The 12,705-nt window shown below is 41.3% G+C and overlaps 1 protein-coding gene and 1 pseudogene across 2 annotated transcripts in view; one reads left to right on the top strand and one right to left on the bottom strand.

Moving 5' to 3' along the window:
• Window positions 1–12,705, top strand: part of LOC105479585 (SHQ1, H/ACA ribonucleoprotein assembly factor) — a 121,067-nt gene that overhangs the window by 88,435 nt on the left and 19,927 nt on the right. The window lies entirely within an intron of this gene.
• On the bottom strand, window positions 2,728–8,929 carry LOC112426306 (U2 snRNP-associated SURP motif-containing protein pseudogene; annotated as a pseudogene).

Here is a 12,705-nt window from a genome sequence, read left to right as displayed (position 1 = left end):
ATTACTGTAGACAGTTGTAACACAGTGGTATTTGTATATCTCAACATATCTAAATATGGAAAAGGTACAGTAAAATTAGAATATTATACTCTTATGGGACCACCATATGCAGTTCATCTTTGACCACAATGTTATTATGTGGCACGTTAACATATATAAAAATGTAATTCACTTTTAAAAATTGATTTCATACCCAGCTACCTTGCCAGACTCTACTATTAACTCTTATTTATCATTTCTGTCCAGTTTTCTATATGGGCAGTAGTAATGCAAGTAATGACAGTTTGGTTTCTTCCTTTCCAGTCTTTATATTCTTCATTTCTTTTTCTTTTTCATTTTATTGCACTGGTCTAGGCCCTCCAGTACAATCCTGAATAGATATGGTGGTAATATATTTATCTTGTTCTTTATCTTTAAGAAAATGCTTTCAACATTTTACCATTAAATATGATATTTGCTTTTGTAGATAGCCTTTATCAAGTTAAGAAAGATTCATGTTATTCTTAGTTTGCAAAGAGTTTTTTATTCTAAATAGTTTTGAATTTTATTGCATTTTTTCCCTCATCCTTGGGATGATCTTAAAAATTTTCTCCTTTAATTTGTTAATGTAATGAATGGCATGTGTAAAATTTCAAACAAATTCAGCCTTGCATTTCTGGGATAAACCTGTCTTGATTATGATGTATTGTTTAAACATGATGCCGGATTTGGCTTGCAAACTCTTTGGGTGCCTACGGTCAGGAGGAGGGTATGTATGGGAGGAGGGGAGATTGGCCTATAATTTCCCATTGTTGTACTGTCCTTTTCTGATAAAATGACTTAGAAGGGCATTGCCTTTTCTGTTCTCTGAAGCAGTGCATGTATTATTGAAATGATACATTCCTTGAATCTTCAGTAGCATTCACCAAAAACAAAACAAAACAAAACAAAAACGCCATTGCGGCTTTCTTTATGGGAAAATTCTTAACCATTTATTCAGATTTTCTAATTGTTACAGGACTTTTCTGGTTCTTTATTTCTCTGAATCAGTTTTCATAGGTTTTATTTTTCCAAAATTTTGTCCATTTCTTCTAAATTTTCAAAGTTTCTGGCATAGAGTTGTTTTTATTTGCTCTTATCTGTTTTCTCCACAGATCTGTAATTGTTGTCTTTTACATTCCTAATATTCGTGCTGCCTCTCTCTTTTTTTAAAAAATTATTTTTGTAAGGGGTATATTTGATTAGCTAATTTTTTTTTTTCCTTGAGACGGAGTCTCATTCTGGTGCCCAGGCTGGAGTGCAGTGGCATGATCTCTGCTCACTGCAACCTCTGCCTCCTGGGTTCAAGCGATTCTCCTGTCTCAGCCTCCCGAGTAGCTGGGATTACAGGCACCCGCCACCACGCCCAGCTAATTTTTCTATTTTTAGTAGAGATGGGGTTTCACCATGTTGGTCAGGCTGGTCTCGAACTCCTTAACTCAGGTGATCCACCCACCTTGGTCTCCCGAAGTGCTGGGATTACAGGTGTGAGCCACCATGCCCGACCCATTTCACACTCTTGATCCTCTCTCTGTTTGTCTTCTATTTCATTACTTTTACTTTTACCTGTATCGTTTTATTTCATCTACATCTTGGAAGTTTGTTAGATTCTGCACATAGATGTTAGTAACTTACTAACATTGACCCTTTCTTCATTTAAAACTAAATTTTCTTTCAAGTATCTGCTTTATTTTCCTCTCACAGGTTTGGAAATGTACTGAATTTTCATTACTGTTTCATTCCACGTATTTTCTCATTTTACTCATGAAATTTTGGAAATGTTTCTCCTTTCCAAGCATATAGATTTTTATAGGAAAGTTTTTGTTATTGATTTCTAACTTAATTGCATTTCTGCTAGAGAATTATATCATTGTTTTGAAATTGGTTGAGATTAGTTTTATGTCTAGAATGGTCTCAGTTTTCATTCACTTTTGGTTTTAGTCTTAAAAGTAATGTTGATTTTCGAATTGTTAGCTGCTGTGCTTCATGTCTGTCCATTGGATGAAACTTGTTGGGCTGTTTATTTTTTGTGTCTTTACTGATATATTTTGTCTTTTTCGTCTGTCTGTTTTGAATTGAAAGAGATGTGTGAAAATCTCCTATGTTGTCAGTCTTGTCAGTTTCTTCCTGTAGACCAATCAGTTTTTACTTTATATTTTGAGGCATGTTATTTGGTGTTATTAGTTAGTTTATAATTGTTTTATCTTCTTGGTTGGTTAAAATGTATCACTAATAATGCTTTTTGCCTTACCATCTATTCTGTCTGATAGTGACATGGCTATCCCAGCTTTCTTTTGATTAGTATTGGCCTGGAATATCTTCTTGTCCTTGGAGGATTTAATTTTTGTGAACATCTCTTCAATAAACCTTTGATGACTGGCTTCTAGTAAATTCAAACCTAACTACAAAAATCTTACATTTTGTATGTGTGAAAAATATGCTCTGAACATATGATGCAAAGCTGTGATGAATCAGTAATTTGGGAACCAGTTGTGACTTTAGATGTTTTTGGGTTTTTGGTCTTGTCGTTATGCAGGTGGACATGTTTGGGTTCTCTAAGTCATGTGTTTCTGTCTTTGATTCCCTACTCCACATTGACTCCGTCAGCAAATCCTTCTAATTCTTCCTATTCAATCCCTTTCATATAAATCCCTCTTTTTGGTCTCACCACCTTTTTTTGAATTCAGGCCTCTATTTCCTCATCTCTTGCTACAGTGTCCTCCCTGTTGTCCTTGCCACCACAGTCTCACTCCACGTCTTGTTTCTTTCTTGTAGTAATGCCAGTCTGACAGTTCTGAAATGCCATTTTGGATGTGGCTGTCTTCTTCGAAGTTCTTTTTTTTTTTTTTTTTTTTTTAAGCTCTCTTTCTGAGGTCTTCCTGAATGCTCTGATCACTCCGATTTTGGTGATGGGGATTTCACTCATCTACCACTGCTACTGTGAGATAGGCTGGAGGATGTACTGTGTCGCCTTTTCCTTTCCTTCCTTGTTGGAGTATACTCATCTTTTTCCTTCTTGTCTTTGGAGCTAGATTCCAGTTTTTCCTTGTCTTTCTTGTCTCTTTCTCATTCTCCTTCTAACTCTTTCTCGTGTTGAAGATGTTTATCTCTGTAGTGTTCTACTTGCTCCTAAAAACTCTGGCCTGGTTTTTTAGGTCTTTTTCCAAAATTCCAATTCATCCTGAAACTTCATGACTTTGAGCTCAATTTCACAAAGTTTGGCTTGTTTTTCCTAGCTCATTTCCGAGTACTTAGAGAACTTGGACTCAGTCATTTCTTCTTTGATTGGATTAGAGTACAGATGATGTTCTTCAGATTCGGAACTCTGAGTATCCTCTTCATCGTCACTTTCTTCTTCTTGATTTTGATTTTGTTTTTCTTCTGATTCTTCATGCTGGTCAAATAACTCCCATTTTGAAGTTGTAACAACCTGTGCTTCCAATTCAGATTCGTCCACAGCTTCCCATTTTGATGGGGCAACTTTAAATATGGGTTCCTTCTTCTTTGAGTCTTCAGTTGCATCCAAAGGCACTCCATCAAGATCATCATCAGGACTTTTTATAGGGATTCCATCAAGATCATCAATGGGAGTAGCATCAATAGGAATTCCATCTACATCTTCCAGAGGTGCACCATCAAGCTCTTCCTTGATAGAAGCACCATCAAGGTTATCTGGTACATCTTCTGTTTCCTTTTCTACAATAATATATACAAGCCCTAAGAAAATATTTTTTAGTTTAATTAAAAATGGTTCTGGATAATTTGCCCAATCTTCACATGCTCTGAAGCTTACATTGTGTCTGACTTATCATATAACTGTCTGAGGGTCCAGATGCATCCATATGTGCATTTGAAGATCCAAATGAATGAACATCTGACAATCTTGTCTTTGAACTGGTCTCCTCAGAAGTTCTTGATGGTTTGCCTACAGGACAAAAGCCTAAATGCCTGAGCTGAGCTGAATTCCAGACCCTCTGCATCTTTCTCCTCATTTTCTAAGCTTAATCCCTCATTCTTGCTGATCAGGCACCCCCCCACCCCGCCCCGCTGCCGCACCCTACCCCGACAAGTAGATGTACTCACTATTTCCCAAATTTGCCATAAACTGCAGCTTTTTTTTTTGTTTTGGTACATTCCATTTTCTCTACCATATTTATTACATTTTGCTTTAAGCTTTCTCTAACGACCCCAACTAAGTCATCTCTGCATTGTAAGACTTGAAGTTAACACTGACATCACTCCTCTTGGTGATGACTATCTGTAATGCAGCCAGTCATGGAACTGAAAAGTCTTGCAAAATCTTCTCTTTTGTAAGCCTTTATTTTGTGGATTAATTCCCCCCTGCGCTGTCACTGCTGTGTGATTGCTTAGTCGATACCCGCAAATTCACTTATAAATGAGGACCCTCCTACTCTGAAGCAGGCTAGAGGGCTTAAAAGTTGTCCTTTAAATCGGATTGAAATCTGCTTTCTTCACATTAATTTCAATTCTGTATCCATATAGAATAAGTTCTCTTTTCAAATGTCTACCTTCAGCTATCTGGAGGATTGATTACTATTGCATCCTTTCTCAGTCTTCCAGATCAACCTCTTCTGCCTTATTCTTATAGGTCCAAATTTCCAACTCTTTGTCCATTTTGGTCTCTTTTTGGGCACACTACTTTGTCACTGTCCCTCAACCCCTCCCTTTATTTATTGTTTTGGTCCAGACCCTTTTAAAGTATCCTCCAGTTTAAATATAATACTTCAGGTTTGACCAGAGAGAAGCTATTGCTTTTGGTTTTTGTGAATATTACTTTGTCAGCCATCTACTTATCATAGGAAACCTTAACTCACTATATTCTTAGTTTATGACTAGCTGAAACTCTTCATATTCGTCTTTAAGTATAATTATTCTTCTGTGCTAGCTAGTTCACAATCTTTACATTTGTCCCAGTTTAGTTTCACCTTGTTAGATTCGGCATATCCCATCCACCTGTTACAAACTTTTTGGAACTGGAATCTGTCACCTAGGTTATTTCTTGATCTTTTACACCTTTGTAACACTGTTTGTAAACTTGACTCCTGAAATCTAATGAGCAATCATTTTTTGGAGCAAGCACAAGGTTAGGCACTGTGGAACTAAAGAAGAATTAGATACGGCTTCTGGCTTTAAGGAATTAGAATGAACATTCTGTGATTTCACCTAAGACAGTGAGTAGAATGTTGAATGAGGAAGGCTGAGGTCAGAACTTTGTACTCTTCCACTAGATACCTTCCTTCAGGTGGAAATCAGTCTCACCTCCAAGGTCAAATGTCAGTCTAGACAACTATATAATCATACACCCATACTTTGTATTTTGTCCATAAAGAGACCGTAGGAGATTGTCATATGTTTTGTTAAAATCCAGACACAATCTTTGCACAGGATTCCCAGGTGCGGGCTAGTCCAAGGGATGGCATCAGTTTGTGAATCCATAGTAACTTCTGGGGATCACCTACTTCATCCCTTATCTGCCTATATCGCATAGTTTGAGTTCATGGTCTATGGTTTCATCATTTTCCTTCTTTTCAAAAGTTAAGGAAGACACATTTGCCTCTTTCCTGTCTTCTGTGTGGATATTCGAGGCTAGGTATATTGTTCTGATTCCCTCTTCAGTTATTCTGTGATCAGCAGAACACCTTTGTCATTAGTATTAATCTATATCACAGTTTCCCCTTCTATAATAATAGATATGATCTTATACTTTCTGGGCATTTTTCCTCTTTCCTTGTCATGATTAGTTTATTGAACAGACTGACAGCCCTTGGTGAAACTGGCAAAAGCAAGTTCCTTCCTGGAACTTCTGAGATGTAGTCTGGCTCAAACCAGGCCCTGATCATTCTGTCATCTTAAGCCATGGTCCACAAAGCCAAATCCTGTTTCTGATTTGGGAAGGCTGAGGTCAGAAAGCTGTCCCCTGCCATTAGAAATGTAGCGAGGCCATAGAGTATTATGGTTAAGAGTATGGGCTCTGGAGCCAGCTGGCAGCTTCAGATCTCAGCTCTGTCTGTATGGCCTTGAACAAGCCATTTAAACTCTCTGTGCTTCTGCTATCCATAAAATGGGGGAGAATTAGGAAAATTAGATGAGCTAACACATGCAATTTGTTTAGAACATGTTAACACAGAGTAAGTGGTCAATAATATTTGCTAAGAACAAAGCTCCATTGATGCAATGCTTGTTTAACAATAGCATTGGCTGAATCAGGCAATCAGTCCATAACAATAATAGCTAGCATTTATCAAGGGCTTACTGCATAGCAGGCATTGTGCTAAGTGCTTTATAGAGATTATCTCATTTGATGATCTCACAAGCCCCATATGAATTTGGGTTATGTCCTCATTTTCTTATCACCCCAGGTTATGAATAGGGAAACTGAGGCTCAGAGAGATTAAGTTAACTTAATCTCAGGCTGCGTGACTTCAGAGCCTGAGCTCTTAACCTCCTTGCTGTGGTCAGTCAGTCATTTGCTGACTTCCAGAACACGTGACCTCCTGATAAACACAGGACATTTTCTTGGTGAAGCAGCCAATGTGGAGCATTTAGTCTGGTTGTGGAGACAAGACAAGATACGCAGAGGGCAGAATTCGAGGACTGCTGAGCAAGCCCTGGCCCCGTTACAAGAGGCATATTGATTCAAAGAAGGGGATCCCAGGCTGGTCTGCAAGCTTAGTGGAGTAAAAGTCTTGAACAGGGAACTAAAGATGGGTGGGATCTGACCAGGCACGGAAAGAAAGCAGGGAGATGTGCTAGGCAGGGACACAACTTGAGGCACATCCCAAAGTAAAAACAATTGTTCTGGGTCTGGAAGCAGTGATAAACCGGTCACATTGGTGGAGCAGCTACGTATTGAGATATATAGAATATATTAGGGAATTGGGGAGATGGAACTAAGTCTGCGGATGTAAAAGTTGCAGGCTAGTGGCCCTTGGGTCACTTTTGGCTCTCAGTGAGTTTTTAAAGACTTTAAATTGGTTGTCAACACTTAAAAATTGGAAGATTTTGTGTAAAAGTCTGGATTTACAGCTGCTCTTGAAATAACGGAAGTTCTGGCAGTTGCTGGGCCCACATCCCCACATGGTAACAATTGGCTAGAACTGGGGCCAGCTGTCTCCATTATGTGGGACAAGTGCCCTCCATTCTGCCACAGACCCCCACCTGCCTGCTAGACTCCATCTGTTTGGCTTCTGGGGGCAGCAGTTTGTGGCCTTGGCCTAATGTGTAAGCTCTGTTACTGGATCAAAGGACCTGCACTTTTTTCCTGCCAAACTGCAGGTCCCATGCAAGCAGGAGCCATGTTTTTCTTGTGCAATGCTGTATAGCTGGGGCCTAGAAAAATGCCCAGCAAATACTGGGCACTCAATAAATGTGGCACCTGGATGGCAGCAGTGACTGTATTATAGTGTAATCAATTTTGGAAGCTGCAGCGGGGTTCTAGAATGCTTAGGGGAAAACAGACTGGGGCACGCACCATTCGACCTGGTGGCTCATGTTGAACCCTGTTCTAAAGGCACACTGTGGATGACCATTAAGCAGCAAATAGGCTGCTTATAAAGCAGAGAACAATCTGTGTTTGTGTCGAGGAAAAAACTGCTGGCCATGCAGTGCTCTGTTTCCAGCTCCCCTCACTGACGTGGATGGCAGCCCTGTTGTTGTTTTCTTTGGACACGTACTAAACAATAGGAATAGAAAATGCATAAGGAAGGCTTATGGCACATACTTATTTGCCTCACTCAGCAGGACAACAACATGACAAAGATCACAGCCACAGCTCTGGGCTCTGTGTGTTTTAGCAAAAACCTGTAAAACCGAGTTGCTTTCGACTAGGGATATGATCTTCCTAGTTGCTGATGGCAGCTCTTCTCCATGGTTTAGCCTGTGTTCTTGTTTTGTTTATTTATTTATTTCCCTTTCTTCTGCACTTGGTATTCCTCCAGGCTCCATCTGAATGTGCCTTGCCATTGGGAGCACTAGGAAAGAAGAAAGTCAAACTGCCTCTCCCTCAGGCTCAGGCTTTGGAAAATCAAAGCCGAGCAGAGGCAGCTCTTCTCTGCCTGCAGCAGGGTCAGCAATTTGTGTAATGTTTTCCCTGTCGGCTTATCTCTGCTGATTTCTTCTGTTTTTGAGCAAGGGAATGAAGAGTTGTATCATTGCTGCTGCCTTTTTAAGCAGGTGGGGTCTGCAGCTGTGATCAAAGCCAAGCTCTGTGGTCCCTGCTGACAGCATTCCCTGCTTTTTTGTAAACTGTTCCTTCTAGGGCTGGATTTGTCTCAGTGGAATGAGGTGACTCCAAGAAAAAAAACCACCCAGACTCCCTGACAGGGAATGAAAGGAGCAAAGCCCTTATATCTCCCGCCCCACGCAGGAAGCATTTTGATAGCGTCGTTTGAATCGAGCCATAATTAGGCTTTTGCATCCAGTTCTTGTAGGAACATGAAATGCTAGGCAGCCAACAGGTTTGGTTCTGGCAACCATCTCTCTGTGGAGGATTAAGTTGTACTGTGTATTCCTATATTTAGAAAAATAGTATCTCAGAGACCCTTTTTCATTCTTATTTTTGGTAATCAGTAATTTTTGTAGATAGTAATTTGGGTCTGATTGGGACATGTTGGCAACTGTTCAGTTCTAATTATAGGAGTGTTTTTGCCAGTAAGTCTTGAGGACAGAGTGAACATAGGATTTTAAAAAGGTATCCCGCAAATTAGTTGAGTCCTAATTGTTGAGGGTCATGATCACTATAATAGAATATATAAGAGATTAATTGTAGCTCCCTACCTGGTACAACTATTCTAGGAGACTTAATTTGCATAAATGTTTTGTCACGGACTGGGCCCAGTGACATAGGACAGATTCTTCGGTGGTTCTGCTGGCAAATGTCATCTTCCAGCATCTTGTTCAACTTGTATGTCGGTAATCAACTCTTTAGATGGCGTCCCTGCTTCAGAGCGTGAGCCAGCACAGCATAGTGCATAGTGGGTCTGCACAGGAGGAGTTCTGGCTAATCAGGGAGGAACCCGCTGGCATGGGGCAAATGTTCGCTTCTGAACATTGGAGGAATATGAGAATTGAACCTGCTTATGTTTCTGATGAAAGGATCGGATGGGGTCGTACATATGAAAGCAATTTGGAAGCCCTCAAGTCTGATGCCATGTGGAGGATTAGTGCTTGGGTTTGTGGCTAGCCTGTGGTATACCTATGCCACTGAAGTTTCTAGGCTTCATCTTTGCCAAGCAAATTAGGGCTTTAGATTAGATCTGTGTGGTCTGATTTGGTATTCATTGCCACATGTGGCTATTTTCATTTAAATTAGTTCAAATTAAATACAATTTAAGGTATAGTTCTTCAGTCACGCTGACATTCCGAATGCCCGACAGCCACATGGGTTTAGTGGCCACCCTATTGGACAGCACGTTTCCATCATCATGTGAAGTCCGCTGGACAACCTGAACTCAGTTATCTAGCAGGTTTCCTCCAGCTGGGGATTGATTAGACTTCAACAAAATGACTCATGAAGTCCTTAAAAGAGGCCTGTGCTTTCAGTTCCCCCTTCCCTTCCCTGGCACACCTATACCAGGGCTTGGATGTGCTGAAATCTTCCCTCCTTGTTTGCCTGGTGTCTGAGGCATGAACGCTTCCTGTGATACCTTCTGCAGTGAGTTTCTTAGAAGAGGTAAGTTGTAGAATGACACATTCCTGAGCCCTCAAATAGTTTTATCTTGTTTACCCAAAATTCTGACTTGGGCAGAATTTTCCTCCTCTTTTATTAAACCTCTAGGTCTTCCTTGTCAAGAACAAGATGACCTGTGGTCATTTTCTGTGTACATGGGACAGCTTAGGCTCAGTGTTGGGCTCAGGCAGCAGTGGTGTAGTATGAACTTGGGTAGCAGATGAAGCTTTGGAGGTACAGGTTGTTCCACAGAGGTGGATGGACGGTACGAGAACAATGGTTTAGGGTTGGATACATCATCTGGAGACTAGCAATAGCTATATCAGAATCGATATCCAGATGGCTTTTAGAACCGGGAGCAGGGGGTCGTTGTGAGTGTCTTACGCTAAGCTTAATAGACTGGAGGTTCAAGCTGGGAAGAGGTGGAATAGCTGAAAACAAGAATAAGCTAGGTCCTGCAGTTTAGGCTGTTCAGTGGTGTATAGGGTCCCCAAGGTCACCTTTCAGTGAGGCCTTCCCTAAATACTCATAAAAAATTGAACACCCCCTGGCCCAGGTGCTCCCTGGCTACCTTTTCAGTTCAATTTTTTTTTTTTTTTCATGGCACTAATATCATCCAGCACACTCTGTATTTTACTTAGTTTTTATTATCTATTATTATTTTAGTATTTATTATCTTATACAAGAATATAAGCTCCATGAGCACAGGAATTGATCTGTTTTGTTCGGGGCTTGAACACATAGTACTTTCAAGTATTTATTTGGCTGGGCACGGTGGCTCATGGCTGTAATCCCAGAACTTTGGGAGGCCGAGGCAGGCAGATCACCGAGGTCAGGAGTTCGAGACCAACCTGGCCAACATGGTGAAACCCTGTCTCCACTAAAATACAAAAATTAGCTGGGTGTAGCAGCACGTGCCTTTTATCCCAGCCACTCGGGGGCTCAGGCACAAGAATTGCTTGAACCCAGGAGGCGCAGGTTGCAGTGAGCCGAGATCACACCACTGTACTCCATCCTGGGTGATAGAGTGAGACTCTGTCTCCCCAAAAAAATATATATATATGAACCATGTGATTCTGGGAGGTGGAGGTTGCAGTGTGCTGAGATCTTGCCACTGCATTCCAGCCTGGGCAACAGAAGGAAACTCTGTCTCAAAAAAAAGAATGAATGAGTGAAAACTGCAGGCCTGATGCAGTTTCAGTGCAGTCTGGAGGTAGAGTGACTCTTGGGAGGCTAGTGCCATAGAAGGAGATAAGGAAGTAACGGGCAGAGGTCTGAGGAGACAGGCAAGTGGTGGCATCTGAATGGACAGAAATAGGTTCAGGGGCAGGCATGTGGACCCTGGCTTCAGGCAAGGTCCCTGTGAAAGTTGAAGATCATGTACAATAAGGCAACTAATGGGCAGAAAGCCCAGCTTTGCAGAATCAGGGTTGTGAGATAAAATGTTTCCAAGTCTGGGCCTCAGGATCAGTCTGGCCTAGAAGAGGGGCTAAGGAAAGAACTCTTGAGCCATGTAACCATTAGAGTAGGGCCCCATGCATCTTTTTACTTAAAGCCAAGTTTGGTAAGTAAATGCGAGGTGGAGATTCATCCTCATGCTCTGGGTGCAAGAGGGATGGAGCAGAGTCAGGCTGCCCTGTACACAATGTGTGAAGTCAGCAATGCTTCACTTCAAGTTGACTCGGGAACAAGGGGACCCTCCCACCAATTCCCATCCCACAGTTTGATCAGATCCAAGAGTCCACAATATTGATAGTGAATAAAAAGTGTCAGCTGGTAATAATGACTTCATCGTAGTCACAGCTCTCTGGGGCGTTCCAGACATCATAGTGCATGTGTATTACCTGGGAGTCTTGTTAAAAAGACTCCTATTCAGAGACCTGGGATGGGGCCTGAGGTTCTGCATTTCTAAGAAGTTCCAAGATGCTGCTGCTGCTCCTGGTCTAGTGTTACGCTTTCAGAAGCAAGGCTTTATCAAGGAAAGAAACTAAATATTAGCTATTGAAGTCAATTGCCTTTATTAAAAGTATTTTAAAATTCTAGTTAGATGGTCTAGGGACTGTCATTTAAGGGTATTCTGGTAGACAGATGTTTTTCACTTCAGTTTAGTTTTTGAGAGAGTATAAGCAAGCATAAAATACACTTTCCCAAGTTGGATTTTCTATGGAGGACCACTTGTCAGAACTGCTGTCATGTCTGGCTTTCAGATCCCATGTTTCCTGAGGCAGTCATTGAATACTTTAAACCCTAGTAGTCTGGGCTCCGTGGCTCATGCAAATAATCCTAGCACTCTGGGAGGCCAAGGCAGGAGGATCACTTGAGCCTAGGAGTTCTGGGCTGCCATCAACTGTGATTGCACCACTGCACTCCACCTCTCCTACTTGTAAGTAAGTGGTTCTGCATAGTGTGGTATGCGGGCACTGGGTAGGGTGTGGTATATATGCGCTGAGCCACAGATCACGCCGGACCAGGGTCAGAAGTTTGTTCTTGTGATGTGGATGAGGTGGCAGCATGTAACTCACTCTGAAGGCTTCCTGTGCTTTTGTAAAAGTTACTACCCTAGAAGTTTTCATGGGAATAAAAAGACCCCAAACCATGAAATTTGTGTTCTGATAGTCAGGGTAAATAGATGATCTTACATGCATCTCTCCTGCCTACCACATTCCCAGATAGACTATATAGTCCTGTGGAATGTGGTCAGTATGTCCTTGCAGTCCTAGGATGTGGCCCTGTACCAGGGCTTGTGCTGTGATTCCACAGCTCCTATGTCACTGAACCTCTCCTACTTTTCTCCTCATAGTCCTTACAAAAATTTCATTTTAGATAGCTCCTTTTCTAGAACCTCTCTGCTTCTCTTCTCTCTTCCCCTTCCCTCGTTCCAAGCCTGAAATGGCTGCCCCTTCTCTCTGCTCATGGCCAGTACTTAATTCTTGCTGTTTGAGGTGGTTATGGTCTATAAAGTCACTGTGAACACTGAATTAAGTGAATTCTGAACCATT

The sequence above is a fragment of the Macaca nemestrina genome, chromosome 2, assembly GCF_043159975.1.
Source record: "Macaca nemestrina isolate mMacNem1 chromosome 2, mMacNem.hap1, whole genome shotgun sequence".
NCBI classification, from domain to species: domain Eukaryota; kingdom Metazoa; phylum Chordata; class Mammalia; order Primates; family Cercopithecidae; genus Macaca; species Macaca nemestrina.
Note: the sequence above shows the minus strand (reverse complement) of the source record. Positions and strands in the feature narration are given on the sequence as shown.